Consider the following 19,232-nt stretch of genomic DNA (forward strand, 5'->3'; position numbering starts at 1 on the left):
TAGTCAATATTGTTTTTATCGTTAGACTCCCAACTACTCATAGAACATCTCAAATACAACTTGGCCCAAACATTTGATTATTTATTGAAAAAGTCTTCCAGATTTACTTAATATCCTTTCCTATTGAGACAAGCGTAGTACAGGCAGGTATCTCTAGTGTCAATTAAAGCCACAGCTGCCTGTAGTTCATTTTTTTTTTCCTGTCATCTAATTATTTCATTCACCAACTGCTACTGAAAAAAAAATTTCTGAAAGAATCCTTTTCAGAAAAGTAGCACGTCTGTATAAGTATTAATAATCATAGTGGATATTTAAAACTTAAAAATTAGCATAACATCTTGTTGCACAAACATAAAAAATAAGAAAACTGGAAAAATGATCTTCTATTTTTACTTAAAAACTATTTATTTACTCTAACAGCCCCACTACCAACTTTGTCCTGACCCTTCGGCTCAAGACAAATATATACTTCATTCTTTCACTGGATTCTAGGTTTTTAAATCCATTTGTTTAAATGTTAACAAACATACATTACAGGTATATGTTGCAGAATGAATTAATATTAGCTGCATTATGCAGAAAAACAGTGGATATAATTCAGTACATTTCTGATAATACATATATGCTCATTCTCATTTATATTTTCCAGGAATGGATAATGGTTTATTTTCTAAGAATTTGTGATATGGATTTTTTAATTCTGGCATGAAATAGATAAAGGTATAGCATTTTATAATTTACACAAGAACAGAAATTTAATGTGTGTGAACAGTCTGCTCATTTACTAGAATAATATATCCTAAATGGCTTCAATATGTTCATAGACAGCAAACACAGTAATTGGAAAAATACATCACCAGTCCAAATGTTCTTGCAGTCCTGGATTGGAGTCTGATGAACCTCTTGAATTCTCTGTTCAGTCAGGATAGAGGATTCTAGAATTATTGACTCACATTCTAAGCAGTGTCATTTATAAAAATACAAAAATATAGATGAACTCATAGTTTAAACTGAACCAAAAAAGAATCTTAGAATTCCTTAAATTCATGTTTACTTGTATATATTTTCCATTTAAAAACATCTTCTGGATGAATAATATTATAGAACTATAAGGTCAAAATTTGAATTTCTACCATAAAGTAAAATGTGTATATAATAACTGTGAAACATTTAAGCAACTTTGAAGAGTATTTTGTTTTAGAATTATAAAGATATTTTTATTCCCGTGATTCTAATGTATTGAAACCATAAACATCATGAAAAACTGATTGTATTAGTTAGAAAATGCTAGCTGATGTGATAAAGAAGAATCTGAAACTCATGGCTTAACGCCATTATATCTCGCTCAAAAGCAAACAAACAAACAAACAAACAAACAAACAAAATTTTTCTTGATTAATGGTAGAAGGGATTTTGCTCCATTTAGCGTTATATGGAATTAGGCTGAAGAGGCACTGCCGTCTTCATGTGACTATCAGTGTCCCTCTAGAGTTTATGACAATATTGTGCCCCTTGGGCTGTGATACAGTGCATGTGGATACACTGCATATTACAGAGCGACTGGCAGATTCAGTGTAGTCTCTAGATCCAATCTGAACCTGAGAAGTGCTTGGCAAGTAACCTAGTCCTTGATGATAATTGGGATCCTGCTGAAATTAATTCCACCATTGGCATGAAATATACAAAGTGCATGGAGAATGATGAAAAGTAGATGCGAATGGCTATCGTTGAAGATATATTTTTTATTGATGTATAGCTGGCTATTTTAGTTGCCACAGTATAATAAGACAATAAAATTGTGAAGAGTTTTATGACTCAGTGACCCCAATCAATGCCAGGTTAAATGTGGTCAAGCTATCTTTCCTGTCTTGGTTATTCTCACTGTCTTCAGTGAATGTCCCTCCTTTGCTGTTCCTGATCTCCCAGAAAACCCTCATAATTAACACTACTGCCCTATGTAAATCCATTTATTTCAATGGAAAGTACCACATATAAATCAGAAGAACAAGGGAAGTATCCTTGTTAGAAAGAATAGAAAATGAACACAGAAATACTGACTGGTCAGTCAGGAAAAAAGAACATGAACAATTTTAGGATCCAAGTTCCCAAGAGGTGCATATCACTTTTGTTCACATGCTATTGGCTAGAATAGTTACATGGTACTAACAAATTGCAAGGGAGGCTGGGAAATAGAGGTCTAGTTGTGTGACAGTGAAGAAGAAGCAGATGGTTTGGTGATTAACAATCTCTGTGACACAAATATCAATAGAATGTCAATATGTGGCAACATTTTATAATATTTATTTATTTGCATGCAAATATGTATACATGTACAAAAATGTCTTAATTGAGACTTTATAAGCAAATAAAATTAAAATAAATTTAAGCCTAAAAAATAATTATTGAGGTAATGTAAGATGAGGGTTGTAATACAATTTTCTTTTTTATTTTTATTTATTTATTTTTAAATGAGGCAACCCTTGGTTGACCTCACAGATTGTAAGGACCTTGTCAGTTTACAATTCCTTATTTTTTATTTATTTACTTGTTTATTTGTTTGTTTGTTTGTTTATCTTTTTTATACCTACAGCACCTGGTCTTCCTAGGTGGTCTCTCATTCAAATACTAACCAGCCCTGAACCTGCTTAGCTTCTGAGATCAGACGGGATCAGGCTTGTTCAAGGTGGCATGGCCATAGGCTACAATTTTCCTTTAAATTCTGTTTCTTAACCATGTTTAAACAAAATACATGCAATAAAAATTTCTGCTGTTTTTCGAAAAACTTAGATTTTTACTTTCTTTTAGAGTCTTTCATTAAACTTACACAAGAATAAACATTTGGAGTTTATAATAAGACCTAGTGTTAATTTAGCTCTTGCCACATGCCAGGCCCTATTCCAAATTCTTTAAATGTATAGCTTATTTAATTCTTATTACAATCATACAAAATAGATACTGTTTATTATATGCATTACATTAAAGATGGGGTAAATAAAGGTCAGATAATTTAAATAACTTGTCTAGTAAGGTGTTGGATATGAGGAGATTCAATCTCAGATCTTTCAGATTCAAATTCTGAGCTCATAGTTAGTATGAGGAAAAAAGACAAAAATCCAAAGAACCTTACAGTTGCCTCCCTAAAATGGTTTGTAAAATCATGCTGTAGTTAATACAGTTACTATATACAAGATATGGTGAAACTTAAATCCATGTTGCTTGTATTTACACACATATTTTCAAACTCATTGTGATCATCCAAATGGGTTACAATGATGAACTCAAGATAAATTTCTTAAAATATCAAAATATTTATTTACTTCTTAAAATTATCATGTTGTAAGGATATCAACTCATTCTAATAATTTACCAGGTTAACTTTTTAATTATTATATTTTGCAATCCTTCATCATTTCTATTTTCAAACTCACACCAGTTTCTGTCTTCACTGCATTAATGCTCAGATATTTACCTGGCTCTTTCTTTGGAATGTGAAGTAAAGCATTTTCATTATAAATGCTAAACTTACTGGATGTTATGCTTCTATAATTCAATAAAAAGGAAGTCTTTATTGTTCTTGGCATTTTTGTTTCCAACAAGGAAGAGAACAGTTTCTAGCTCAGAATCGCTGAAAGTACAGGTGGTCTTTAATGAACCAGTTCCCTTTATATATATTGAGTTAGTGTTTGTCAGTTCTTACTCTAGGTCGGGCACTGTACAAAGTGCTTTTGATTCATTGGCTCATTTAGTCCTTATAATAGTTCTATTTATTAGTTTTATTTTCATCTCCAGGAGAGGAAATTAAGGCTTAGGGCAGTTAAATTTCATGATGTTAGTGCAGAAGCCTAGTTTGAACCTAGAAATTTTGACTTCAGAAGCAACTCTTAACTACTCCACTAACTCCCACCTATGACTCTACACTTAAATCATGTGCTGTTTCATGGTCGTTTCACTTTTTTAATATTAATTCTTCTAGGATGCATATACAATGCATACCAGTTATTTTTGAAACCATTGCTTACTTTACTGTTCAGTGAGTGTGGTAGTATTTAGATGGTTAAGAGAATAGTGATGTGGATCATGAGAGGAAATATTGAGAACTTTCCATATTTCAGGCTCTGGGGTATGCATTTTATTTAAAATATAGCATATAAATCCTGAAATTTTTTGAGTAGATAGTATTATCACCATTCTACAGATGAAGAAACTGAATCTCAAGTATAATAACTTCTCAGTCACTCAGCTCTTAAGTGCAGGGCTATAATAGAAACTCAGGTTTGACCCTAAAACATAGATTCTTAGCTATTAAACTAAAAATATTCCTTAAGAACTTAATAAACACTGGATTTTTTTATGTAAATTACCTAATTTTATTATCACTGCAGCTCAAAGTAGTAAGGAATATTAATACAGATAAGGAGAATTTAAATAAACACGCTTGCAATAAATGCTAAGGATGATTTTAAGATCCAGATCTGTTATGTCTGCATATGGATAGCGTGTTTCCTCCAGGCCTTTCCAGAACCACCATTACCCTATTCATTCATTCATTTATGTATTTATTCATTTATTTAATGCATGTTTATTGTGTGCCCACTCTTTTCCAGACACTGTCCTAGGTACTATGCACAGTAGTAAGTAAAATGGTTACTCTTGTCTTGGGGCTTTTGATCTTATGAGGGACAGAAATATTACTCAACTCTTACAAATATATAGTTGGATATTGTAATCAAAGACTAATGTCGTTTAAAGTAGAAGGATATATGGGAGCTATCCCCAGTGAAGTATTATTTTAGCTGGGATGTGAAAGATGAATAAAAGTTTACTAAATATGACAAGTAGGAGGTAGAAAGAGATTGTTCCAAGCATTCCAAAGAGATTTTACTATTAATTCCTGAATAAGTTTTTGCCAAACTTTTTCATTGGCTGATGAAACTCCATTTTTTAGTGAGGCTTCTTGAAAAAAATACCACGGTTTAGTTACATAAATATCTATAGCTATGTAGACGTCTAATAATTAGATGTATGACATTTCTTATTCAGTGTCAGTTATCCAGTTGCCTCAATTATCTGGAACATACTTTCCAATTAGAAGAAACAATCAGTAGAATTTATATCACCCATAAAGGGGGTCGATGAGATTAAAAACTTGAAAAGTGAATCCATACATTAACCATTAAATTGAACTTGAAAAGTGAATCCATACATTAACCATTAAATAATAGGAGCAAGTATCCCTTCACATTTTAAGAGACATTGACATATTAATCTCTAGTAAAAAATTGAAATTTATTTAATAGCCCTGAATCACCAACAATGTTGAATATCATGTTGAGTATATTTGTATAAGGTACTAAATAAGTATACATGTTACATATATTATAAATATACATATAATATTTTTAACCAGTACTTTAAAACAAAGATTTATTTATATGCAATATTCATTTGCATACTACATCTAGATAAGTGGAGTATTATTCTAGATAAGAGAATTTATGTTTATGTTTATAATATTTACTAATATATTCTGACATAAAAAAAATGCTTTACATGTGAATGATCCATAATCATTCAATGTGATATTGCATTTGATTTAGAATAAAATTCTCAAAATTAAGTTAAGGAAAACTTGGAACATGACCTTAGATATTACAGACTTTTCCCCCAAATACATAGGAACTAAGCATACAGAAGAATATAATCTTTCTAAGTTCAAAAAAAAAGGTTTGTAGATATCTCAGGAAGCTATTTATTTAACATCAAGATACTATTATAATCAAACTGGAGTTCTTAATTTGCCCTCAAAGACATCAGCCTTGGAACTCCATACAGATAGACAGAGAAAGATAAGCATAAAGCAGACAGGTAAAGATGGTCACAGTGATGAGGCATCTGTAAGGGTCAACCCCATAATGCAAATCTCATAGACAATGAACAAAGGAGCTTTTCTTGTGGATCTCTAAATTATACATGATGCATATTTAACAGGCATGCTTATTTTTATTTTGCTAATATTCATATTTTAGCTGCTTCCTGTGATTTTTCAGTATATTAAGGAATATATTTTTTCATATATCTATTAATGCCTGAGTCATAAACCTTCAAATTGTATGCTACTTTGTTAACTTATTAAGGAGAGTATTCTTAATGTCATGTAACATAATTTCTGCCAATCTTTGTTTTATTCAAGGTTCTCTTTAGTTGACTTGGAAATATGAGTTGTGTTTACTCAAAATTTAAAAAATATATTGAGAACATTTGATTAGATCTTTATTACTGCCTTCTTGTTTTCATTTATTCTATTCTTCTTAATAGTGAATAATTTTAGTATGATTTGAGTTGCAGCATTTTCTCATTGAGGCATATTCTGCCAAGATCTTCTTTTCCTAATGTGTGTATTTAAGTTGGGCTTCCATGTGGCAATAGATGCAGGACTTCCTGGGAGTCTCTTTCTGGCTTCTATAATTCTCAGCACAGATTTTTTTTACTATACTACTTCTTCCCACCCTTCACCATCCCAACAATAAATACTGATATAGCCCCCTGAGGTATTCATTCATCTTTCAGGCCTCCAAACAGACCAGGCAGCATCTCATGATTGGGAAGAATGACAATGGGGGGGACAGGATCATTACAAGACCCTTGAGCAGACCGAGTCACCATCCTTAGGAATTTGAAATGTACAGTGCAAGACAAAAATGGACCAGTTCTCACTATATCACTCCTTAAGGTTTGTTTTTTTGTTTTAATTCCCCAAAGTAGAGAGTGAAAATAAGAATATATAAGTTACTTTGAAAGACTCTCAGGAACGTGTACATATCAGAAGGGTTGGTGGAGTATGGGCGAAACTGGATTGTTAGAGGAATTCATGCGTTTATCTATTGGGCAATGAGGAAACTTTGACCCTGGGAAACACTGTGAAGCCTGACTATGGGTGCTTTTCACTCCTCATGTTGTGATTCTCTTTATTTCTATTAATATGTACCATGCCATTAGAGCCCCACCAGATTAACTGGCTGGCTGATGTAATGATTTTATGAGACACATTGACCAAATATTGGTTTATCACTTATTCTTTGCCAAGTGCTGAGGATATAGGAGTACAATGGTGGGCAAAAGCAGCCACCATACTTGTGAATTTTTTATTACAAATCATTACATTGTATGAATTCATAATTGTAAATCAAAGTACATATGAAAGAAGAAGGACCCTTAGAGACAATAGTTCATGTAAGAGGCAGAAAAGTTATGATGGATGGTCCAACATTAGAGTTAATAGTTTGAGAACCTAAACATTAACCAAGGTGAAAGCGTGTCTTATGAGTATGCTCCAAGTCAAAATACGGTAGATGAGTGATATAGAAAAGTGACTCTGTAAGGTTGGCTAGCCTAGTAGCTAAGTGTCTTATAACACTGTAAAACTTCAAAGAAGAGGATTATCCATCTCAACAGATTTCATTGTGAAGAAAATCAGTCTATTTTGGGAGAAAAATAAGGGCTAGCATGTGTATCATGAAGACAAGAGTCATCCTTTTTTTAAACTCCAAATGTTTGATTTAAACTTTTACCTGGTGAAAATGCACCCAGGAATTTTAAAATAAGTGACCTGGTTTTGTTAGGCTACATTTGAAAAGCTACATTTTAGTAATAATAATTGTTTTTGAATATGCCATGCCTTTGTCCCTGAGTATGAAAAGTATTATCATCAGAATAAGATGACTTTAAAACCATCTTTACTGCTTGATAATGGTCTCTGGGTACTTGTCTTTTTTGAATGATTATCATTCCAGTGCCTTTGTTGTTTTCATGGGCCCTAAACCTCCTCTGTTTTTCAACTCATAGACCGTTTCCCATTTTCAGAATCACTGTTTGAAACTAACCTTGAGAAAGGCAGACAAGACAGTAGAAAAAAGCAGTAAATTGACATTGAGACATTTTAGGAAGAATATTATATCTTCAAAGCCACAAATACATGATGCTTACTAGCATGGGGTTATAAATACAAACATTAATGAGGTATGTAGTATTTATGTCCTCAGTGTATACGTTATTTTTATTGTTTGAAAAAAAAAATTAGAGTCCAGTGTGGCATGTAAGAACTTGAAAGTCACCATTCCGTCCTAACAATAATTAAAAATTTGAACAAACTGAAAAAATGCAATACTTCTTAGATCTGTCAGAGAAGCGAGGTTACAAGGTAAACTATTGCCTCAAAAATTAGAGAGACAGACAGGCTGGATACAGAGAAAAACAACTTACTGGAATAGAAACCCATGAGCAGAAAACTCTGTGGGAACCAGTACTAGAGTAGGAAAATCAGAATTGTAATTAATGAATTTTACCTCCAGGAGATGTACCATGTTCTGACAGTGAAGACTGGAGAAAAATCCTTTTGTGCTTTAGGCAGGGAGAGGGGAAAAGTAGCCATTTTGTCATAGGCTTACCCGCAAGAGAAACTATTTTACTAGAGCTTAACCCTGGGGGCCTTATTAGAGTCCAACTGACCTAGAGGAAGGGAAATATACAAATCCGGCCCACTCTAACTATTTTGTCACACTGAGAGAGGTTAGTTGAGACTGAGAAGTTTGTGAAGTTCACAGTCGAAGGGCACAAGCTAACTAAAATCCTGAGACCTAATCACAAGACTATAGAACTACTGCCCCTTCCTCTACACCTTATTACTACTGTTAGGTAGTTAATCACACATGAGCTACAGAGGAAACAAAAGAATAGGGGCCCAGCCTAGAGACTGCCCAAAGAACATCTCAGTGGTAGTAGAATTCCAGGCATACACATGCGCACTAGGCAGAGTTACATTGTAGCCTCGTGTCAATCAAAATGATCTCACTTACCAATCACCCAAGAATGCCTTTGGAACTACCCTTCACAGACCAAATATAAAGTAGACATTCCTGCTTCTGGGCCATTTTTGCCCTTCTGGCTCCCCTTTTTGCCCCTTTTTTTGCCCTTCTGGTTTCTCTCTCTTTTTGGTGGCCTTTTGTGGCCTTTTTGCCCTTTTGTGGCCATTTTGGTCCTTTTGTGTTGGTTACAGTGCAGGGGCCATGTATCTCTTTGGGGCATACTTTGTCTTTCTCTATAGGCTTCCTTGGGGGCATTCTTTGTCTTTCAAAACTATATTTTTAATAAAACTATTAAATGTCAATGACCTGTGATTCTTCACTGCAGTCATTTGAGGAAGAACCAAGGAAAACGCTAACTACATATCTATGCCATCGTTATCTCGCTCCTTTCCCCTACTGTTGGGGCAACATTGAACTCTGATGGGCCCCAGCGATGACATTACAACTTTACTAAAGTCCTATTTACTGCAGTTACTTTTACTTGGTACATCATGTTTGACTATCAAGGAAAACAAACAAACAAACTAGAAACCATACTGAAAGACAAAAAACACAGTTTGAAGAAACTGAGCAAGCATCAGAACCAGAGCCAGATATGGCAAGAATGTTGAGATTACCAGACAAGAATTTTTTAAAATTTATTATAAATAAACTAAGGGCTTTAACAAATAAGGTAGACAATGTACAAAAACAGATGGAAAATGTGAGCAGAGAAATGGAAAGTGAAGATAAATAAAAGTTAATTTTCTTCTTAATTGATCTAACAAATCAGTTTTTTCTTCAAAATATAAGAAAATATATTTAATGACTATAGGTTATGTATAAGCGAAATGAATGACAGAAATAATACAGGGGAGGAATTAGGACTATTTTGTTATTCTAAGGTACTTATACTGTCTATGAAGTATTATAGTGTTAACTGGAAGTAGACTTGGATTAGCTGTAAATGTTTATTGCAAACTTTAGGGCAACCACTGAGAGGAGAAAAAAGAAATATAATTGATATACTAAGAAAGGAGAGAAAATTGAATCATATAAAATGCTTAACACCCTTCAATCAGAAATGGACAAATCCAGCAGGCAGAAAATCAGTAAGGACATAGTTGAATTCAAAAGCACCATCATTTAACTGGATATAATTGATATCTATAGAAAGCTTTATTTAATTAAGAATACTTATTTTTCTCAAGTTCATATAGAATATTCATCAAGAAAGACCATATTCTAAGTCATAAAACATACCTTAATGATTTAAAAGAATGGCAATCATACAGTGTATCTTCATAGACCACAATGGTATTAAACTAGAAATGAATAACAGAAAGATATACTGGAGAATCCCAGTATACATGGAGAATAAAAAACATGTTTCTAAATAGTACATGGATCAAAAGGAATCTCTAGAAAAATTTAAAATTACTTTTAACTAAATAAAAATGATAATATAACTAATCAAAATTTGCAGGATACAACAAAAGCGGTGTATAGAAATTTATAACATTGAATATATATGTTAAAAAAGAAGATTTAAAATCAGTCATCTAATAGTCCATCTTAAGAAACTAGAAAAAGAAGAGCATATTAAATCTGAAGTAAGCAAAAAGAAAAATATTAGAAACTAGAGCAGAAAGCAACGAAATTGAAAACAGGAAATCAACAAACCAAAAACTGATTCTCTGAAAAGATCAAAAATATTGATAAGCCTTGAAATTATAAATATGAAAAATGAAAGAAGGGAGTTCACTACAGATCCTTTGTACCCAATGGACGATAAAAGGTGAATAAAGAGACACTGTGAACAATTCTATGCCCATAAATTTGATAACCTAGGTGAAATGGACCAGTTAGAAAACCCAGATTGCCAAAATTCACATATGAATAAATATACAATCTGAAAATGCCTATATCTATTAAAGATATTGAATCAATAGTTAATAACCTTCCAAAAAAAAAAAGTAGATCGATTCACTGGTAAGTGCTACCAAACATTTAAAGAAGAAATTAGACCAACTTTTTTTTTCATATTTTTTTTCCAGAAGGTAAAAATAGAAGGAGTACTTCCCAATTAATTCTATTAGGTCACCATTATCCTAATACCAAAACCAAATCAAACCAAAACAAAACAAAACAAAAACATAACAAGAAACGAAAATTACAGATGAATATATTTCATGAACATAAATGCAACAATTCTTAATAAAATCATAGCATATTAAATCCCACAGTGTATAAAAAGAATTATACACCATAACCAAGTGGGATCTATCCCAGGTATTTGAGGCTGGTTCAACATTCAAAAATCTATTAATGCAATCCATCATATCTCTCCATTAATTTAATTCTTTAATTTCATTCATCAGAGTTTTGTATTTTTCCCCATATAGATACCATATATATTTTGTTAAATATGTACCTGAATATTTTGTTTTTCCATTGAAAATGTATAATAATTTTTTGATTAACAGAACTCTAATTTAAAGATGTATGAGAGACTCGTGCTCATGGCTTATTAAAATACATGTGGCTTATTATCAATCTATTTATAATGCAAATAAAATAGCTATGGTACAAATATTATTGTGAAAATTTTTATCAAGTAGGAAAAAAGTATGAAAAGCTAAATTCATGTAATTAATCTCCCAGATTTTCATGGAATTTAATCTTCATAAATGTATACACATTATTCACATATATTGTGTCTTTGGGGCATTGCAAATGTATTACCTTATGAGATACCTCTTTGAGTCTAAGTAGTTCATAAATAGGGTCACTTTTATAGAGAGATATCACCAATTATCAACATTTAATAGTGATTCCATCAATGAACCCTTCATTGATTGATAGAATTTTGCATCCAAAATTCATGTGTATTTTTTAAGCTTAAGCTATTAAAGCCAAGCTATGAAATAGTCTAGAGAAAAAGTTATGCTTATTTGTAAGAAGTAATATTATATTTTATTTAAAGTTAGGAAAATCTTATAAAGTATTGCAGCAATAAGAAGTGCCCTGGGGTTTCTTGAGCTGATTAGCTTTTACAGTTCACTTGATTATGCAGATTCCATTTAACAAAAGCCTATCAGGAGTTACAATGAGAATGAAATGTGACTCCTTAACATATCTTATATTACAGATGCTACCCTTTAATGGTGTTTCTACTTCAGTTAAAAATGAGCAAATGTGTTTCATAGCACTTTTTCCAAGATAGCAACTTTGATTTATTTTTAAACAATGATCTGAACTTTTGGAAATGAACTATTGTTTCGAAAGAGGTAGTATCAATTTTTTTGTTTGTTTTTGTTTTTTAATGGCAGCTCAGATATCCTGAAACATACATGTATTTTGATAGTCTTCTAATCCCAGTTGAGTTCAAATATTAAAGTAACATACACAAACTAAAAGAATTCAGTATTATTCTAAGGCACCTAGTGAACCTCCATGACTAAACTAAAACAAGGACAATTAAGATAGACAATTAGACAATATATAATATAAAAATAACTTTTATTTACAATTTTAAAATGTTTCATTATTTAAATAGTTGATCTCTGACAACCTGCAATTCTGGCTGCATGATTCTGGCAATTTTAAAATTCAGAACTATTTTCTAAAACTTCAGGGCAAATAATTTACAAATAAGGTACACAAAGATTCAGACCATTTAGAAATTTCTTGCATCTTCTGTTAGTAACATTTATTACTGCAACTTTATTAAGTCATATACGTACTTGCCCTGTACGTATACAAAATAATGCGTACGTGATGAAACATTAACAAAAGAGTAGTCTTTAATCTCAATTTATCATGAAAGTTTTACTATATTGATATTACTATATCAATATGTCTACAAGCAGCATGTAACAGAGTTAAGAGACATTAAGGCAATAATAGTTTAAGTTACAAAAGAAACCATGTGCAATATTTTTTTCCAAAGGCAAGTAGATGGTCCCAAAAAACAATCCTAAGGTAACAATCTACACTGCTATTAGTCCCACATTTTTAAGATGGAATACTATAAATCTGGCTTTCAATGACACTTGCATTTTCCAGTATAAAGTGTCTATTAGCTCCCTGAATCATGTCCATTCTGAAGGTGGATCTCTTGGTCCTTTGGATTTTCCACAATGATTACAAAAAATAATATATGTGGCTTCTGTTGGATTTTCCAATATTTGATCTTTCTTGTTATTGAAAGTAGGTAGACATACTGAACAAGTCTTTGTATGAATACCTCCTGCTAGATGATCACATTTTTCACTGTCAGAGGTTATCAAGCCTCTAAATTTTTTTTGTTCAGACTCCTTTTTAGCTTGAAGTTCACTCCATTTGGATCTTACAGGTGTGTTATGTTCACATGCCAATACAGAATATTTGGGGGATATGAGGATATGAATCTGCACTAACATCAACATCTTTTTCAGCTCCTGAATGCATTGATCCAGCTATCTCATGTCTCTTAATGGATATTGGCAATACTTTCCTTGTAGAAATTATTTTGGTACTAGAGGCATCAGAAACTGTGACACTTGCTATTGAAATATTAGTTTTATTCTTAGTCACAGCACCATCAATGTTCCTTTTATCTGTGTCCAATCATAGTGAAGAGGATTAGTAAAACTGAGGGGTGCTCTGAATAAAGGTGAACTGTTATGATAATCCATAAGATCATGAGTTTCAACTTGTTTTGTGGGGCTTGGTGTTAAACTCACATTTTTCATTGTTTGACAGTGGATATCTGAAGATTTACCTTCAGATGAATCAGATATGGGTAAGGTATTTTTAGTTCCATGTTACATGTCCTTTCTCATCAAGAGGCAAGGTGTGTCTGAAATCTGTGATTCTTCTGGTGAAACAACTGGAGCTTTATTTGACTGTGTCGCACTACGATCACACAAGAATTCTGAAAAATATCAACTTTTAGATCCCCTGAACTCAATTCCTGTGACTTATAGGTATTATCAATTATACAAGGTGAAGCTGATTTAATTTAAGTGCATGTCCCCTATTCAAGAGTGTTTCCCCATCAAAACTTTTTGGTACCTCTTGCAGAGGGACCTTCTTAGTCTTGAAACTTAAATTTCACTCCAGTTTTTTAATTTATTTGTTCAATAGTTGATTCATTTTTCCTTGGAAGTTCTGTTGATTTAACAATTTCTCTTGAGGTCTGTTGAATGTCGTCCTGATGAAACCATATGTAGCCCTGGCTTTGGATGGTATCTGTCATTGGCATCAATTTTTTAAAAACTCATAAAACTCAAGAATTCATCATAAAACAGTTTCATTACTGACCCTTCTGAATGCAAACCAAAATCTTTCTTCTCAGTGACATTCATGCCAATAGAACAAGTCTGCATTTGGTAAAACAGAGCAGAAACTTTTTTCTTTGATCAGGGAATGGGCACCTTTACTCATGCTGGGGAGAAGCCTTCTGTGTTTATAGACTGTGTCATGCAGTGGCTAAATTCTTTTAGGCATGTGTAGTTATTTCTCTGTTTCATTCAGCCTTTTTGCACACAATGCCCCAACACCACCTTGGTTTTTGTGCTTTGCATTTTGATCTTTACAGTTGGGAATCCTCTTCAGTTCTTGTAAGCAAGCATAGCTGGTGACACAGTTTAATGCTAAGAAACATTAGGGCCTTTGGGATAATAGCCTGGTGACAGGAAAAAAAAAATAAACAGTAAGTAAAATGACTTTTTTTCAAAGTAAGATTTACTGTGTAAAGAAAAATTCCATTTTCAGAAGTTACACTCAGTACCCTAACTCTAAAAAATATCTAACCTGTTTCAAGAAGATATGCTGACCAGAAATTCTGGGGTACAGTGACAAAGTGAGTAAATAGAAAGCAGGGGCGGATAGAATACCAGGAAGAAGAGGAAATGAGAACAGAACTAGGGATCATTATCTTATATTGAGGTCTCTGGTTTTAAATTGAATTTCTACTCTAGTTGTCCTGTGAATTCACATAAAGTTCTAATCAGTTCGAGAATAAACGTTTACTTGAATAGACAAAAATAATATATTTTTTCATAAAATTTTATAAAAGATTATGATACCCCACTTCTGAATTCCAGAAGATTAAGTATGGAGATTACATGGATTACTTATGTATTCCCTTGAAAATAAAGTAAAAATATATATCCATATAGATATATAAATATATACCTGGATAGATAGATAAGTAGGTAGATAGATAGATGATAGATGATAGATAGATAGATGATAGATAGATGATGGATAGATAGAGTTAGAGAGATAGATAAAATAAACTCAGGGATACTCCAGCTAAGGGAGTAATAGAGGCAAAGTCACCATGCCAAGGAATAAAAATTTAGGTCATGTCACTTTTATAATGGAAAATTTATATTGTTTCTGACAAGACAAATTCAGCTACCTTAGCTTATCTTAATTTATTTTCAATGGAGGTAAACATTTAATTATTTAAACAGCTTTTTGGCTTGGCATTAAAGATGTCTAGCTTCCTGCTATCTATCTATCTATCTTTGAATCCCACTTACATACAATAATGATTATCTAGTCTGAACTTCCAATAATGCCTTATATCTATCATTATACGAACTCTTAATCCTCTTATTCTAATATTATGGATCTTTATTATTTGACTTATCTCTATTAGAGTGTAAGCTGACAGAAAACAGGCTCCATTCATTGTGTTATCACACGAGTTTTCCTAATTTCTATTATATGCTCAGAAATGAATTCGTGTATTCATCGGTGAGTAAACAAAACACTAGATCAACTTAAGGTTGTATTGGAGACATTTAATTTGAGAAGTTAACTGCAGGTTTGGAATAAATGTAAAATGTTCTGGATTTAATAAATTTGCTTTTTCTTTTGCTAATCTTATTCATGTATAACTTTAGATACACCCATTTTAGCATAATGGAAATATAGCATGATAACCTTCAATTTCCATGCTCCCTTTACTAAAACTGTGCAAAGAAGTTTTTCTCTAAATTGTGAAGTTAGACCATGGAGAATGAATAGTGGAGGATCTTGATATGTGTATTTGTTAAAAGTGATTTGGTGGCAAAGTATTGTTTTAATAGCTAGCTGAGAGCAGAAGGATAGAAAGGGATCTTGGTAACTTAATACAGCTTTGAAAAGAACAACTAAAGATAAAGAAGCTGATATCTAAAGAAAGTTAATGGTGTTGGTATCTAGGAATTGATATAAGGATACCATAGGGCAAATATCAATTACTATAAATTATCATCCATTTAACGTTTTTGCACTTTATTTCATTCCATTCCAGAGTTAAGCCAGTGATGCAGAAAAAAAAAAAAGGCTTTGGAGGTAATGAGAGCTGAGATCAGCCACCATCTCTAGGACTTAGTAGAAGTCTTTGCTTTAGTTTCCTCGACCATTTTAGTCTCAGTTTCGTAATTTGTTAGATGGAGGTAATAACAACTTACTTATAAGTGTTATTGATAACTTTCATTATATATAACCATTAGCTCTGCTCTGGCATATAGGAAGAATTCAATAAATCCTAGCAGTTGATGCTACTATTGTCATTAATAAACAAAAATCTATTACAGTATTAGTGGCCAGATACATCCTTATTTATGTGCAAGCTTTCAAAATCCTTTTTGCTAAAACTGCACTTGGAGATGTAAATAACTTTTGTGAAATATTATGCACATTGATTATACAGATGACAGATATAAGTTAGCCAAGATTCTCAAAATCACTAATATATAAAATGAATATTCTTTTAAATTTGTACTATAGGATATATTGCTTCTTTTCAAAAAACAATTCCCCTCCTGCCTCATTTCTTCAAGTATACAGAAGAGATGCTAAGCAAAACATTTTATTGGTGATTAAGACATAAAGTTGTGCTTGCATATGGAGGATAGAGGCTATAGGGAGAAAAAAAGTCAATTTTTGATTCAATACAGTCAAGGTCAGTGGTGGCCTCAAGTGCATTTACTGTGATGTGAGAAAGAATGAAAAAGCCTGCATTCCATGAATACTTCTGTTTCTACAAATCAACTTTACCTAAGGATCAGCTGTCATGAAAATAATCAAAGTTGGTGAAATTAGTACAGTAGTTTTATATGTGATTTGAGAATGTGAAGAATTTAAAGGTAAACTGGCATCTTATGAATTAAGTTTTAGCAAAATGACCATTCAATCACAAATGTCTGCCTGTCTCTCTTGATAATCATTATAATATATCCTTATTAAAGAATAATTATTTTAGTTTAAAGCAGTGATTTTTAAATTGTCTTACCCAGAACCCTATGGTTCATCAGAGCTGCTGCTGGGCTGAAACTATGTGTGTTAAAGGGCATAGTAGATATTAGGCCAGCATTTCATTGGGTTTTCTACAAACTCACCCACATATCCCACTGCAACACCACCTACATTCAATCCTGCTTTTATCTGTTCTATCTATTGAAATGTCTTTTTACTTTTATTTATAATAATGTTTTTGCTAGTAAGATATGTTCGAAAACACACTGTGTGATGGCAGTGTGCCTGTATGACTCTATTAAAATGAAATTAGAATTAAGTTATTAATGCTCTTTCAACCCTTGGAAGTAGGATGCCATTATAGACTGTGAAAGGTTGTGAGGTCTATAAAAGGCTCATTGTCAGAAGGAGTGAAGGATAAATCAGAGGACTGAGGAATTTGCCTAAGTAAGTGGGAATAGATAGGATGGAATGGAGAGAACAGTAAAAGAGGTAGAAATTCCAGAGACAAAGTCTATCTTCTTATTTTATATTTTTCTTAAGATGTTTTCTAGAAGTAGCATTGAAAAATATTTATAAAACTATTCATGAAAGGAAAAGAAAATGCTCTAGAAGCAGACTCTGACAATTTTCCTGGTGAGAAATGAAGAAGGCCTGTCCTAGGACGATGGCAGTTGGTAGGGATGAAATAATAATAAAATAATAATAATCAAATGACATGTCAGATAATGGGTTTGTTGACTAAATGAGTGAAGGAGAAGGGTTGAAAGATTGAATGGTGGTACTATTAGCCGTGAATGATACTACCTTATTCTGACATACACTGTATTATAGTGTTCTGTTGCTGCATAATAAATTGCCACCCATTTAGCAGTTTAAAACAATCCAACACAAACTTTTATGTCACAGTTTATGTGAGTCAGGTGTCTAGGCTCGGCTTATACGGGTCCTCTGCTTAGGATCATCCAAGTCTGAAAGGAAAAGGTCGACCAGTGTTCTTATCCAGAGGCTCAATTGGGGAAGATCTATATCTAAGCTCTCTCAGTTGGTTAAGAGATTCATTTTTTATAGTTGTAGGACCTTTAGCTATAGCTGGAGGCCATCTTAAGCCTCTATTCACTGACTTTGTCAGCTCTTAAAGGCTGCTCACATTTCCTAAACACTACTCACAGCTCCTTGTTATGTGGGCTTCCCTAGTAGGATGGCTTACTTATCAAAGCGGCAGCACAGACTAGAATAGACTAGAAAAAGTCAGCTAATAGGTTCCTATATAACTTTGAAAGATACATGACATCTCATCACCTCTTCCATATTCTGTCAGACTCAAATCACAAGTTCCATCCACAATCAAGAGAAAGGGATTTTGCAGGGGCATGAACACCAGCAGATGAGGATCATGGGAGGCCACCATGGAATACGTCCACCACATAAATGGAGCTAAGGGCATAAAGAATATGGACACCACATATATGGAGCTAAGGGCATAAAGCATTATGGAGCTGCATAAGCACAGATGTTTGTATAATAATACTAATGAAACTACAGAACTGAACCTAAAATATGACTTTCATGGGTACTTGTGCAGTACTGTGAAGGTGACTCACAGTAGACCTTTTATTTTGCTTGCTTAGTAGTTTACACATGTTATTATGTCTGCCTGCCTGTACTTAGATGTATTGAGATAAATTAATGTGGTAATTAGTTCTCATTGTTTAAGTGAGTTTATTTTTAAATGAAGAACATACCTTTTGGGCTTTTGAATGGCAGATACACCTGCATCCTTCCTCGGGCAATTTCTCTTAGTGAAATCATGTTACCTGAAGCTGTGACACTTCTCCATTTAAAGGAGTGTGGTTGCAGATAATGGTTGACAGCCTGAGATTCATGAGATTTTAGGTATAGAGAAAGCCTGAGGCAAATAGATTATGTTTAGACACTGAAAAAACACAAGCACATTATTCAGTTAGTGCCCAAGCAAGGTAATTTATTTCAAATTCATGAAGCTTTGTTTTGATAACTTCTGGGCTTGTTCTTGGCTGAGTTCGTGTTTGACTGTGAAGTCTTTCCTTCTAAGTGCTCCCTTTTGTCATGACAAATGCTATTTAGGGAACTAATGAGCTAAGAAGATAAAATTAATCCTTAAAAGATTGT

At 32.9% G+C, this 19,232-nt stretch overlaps 1 protein-coding gene and 2 pseudogenes across 6 annotated transcripts in view; 1 reads left to right on the top strand and 2 right to left on the bottom strand.

The window, feature by feature from the left end:
- Positions 1 to 19,232, top strand: part of LINGO2 (leucine rich repeat and Ig domain containing 2) — a 1,089,314-nt gene that overhangs the window by 426,496 nt on the left and 643,586 nt on the right. The window lies entirely within an intron of this gene.
- On the bottom strand, positions 2,582 to 2,700 carry LOC120617194 (uncharacterized; annotated as a pseudogene).
- On the bottom strand, positions 12,935 to 14,092 carry LOC120617133 (tyrosine-protein phosphatase non-receptor type 12-like; annotated as a pseudogene).

Source organism: Pteropus medius, unplaced genomic scaffold, assembly GCF_902729225.1.
Source record: "Pteropus medius unplaced genomic scaffold, Ma_sr-lr_union100, whole genome shotgun sequence".
NCBI classification, from domain to species: Eukaryota; Metazoa; Chordata; class Mammalia; order Chiroptera; family Pteropodidae; genus Pteropus; species Pteropus medius.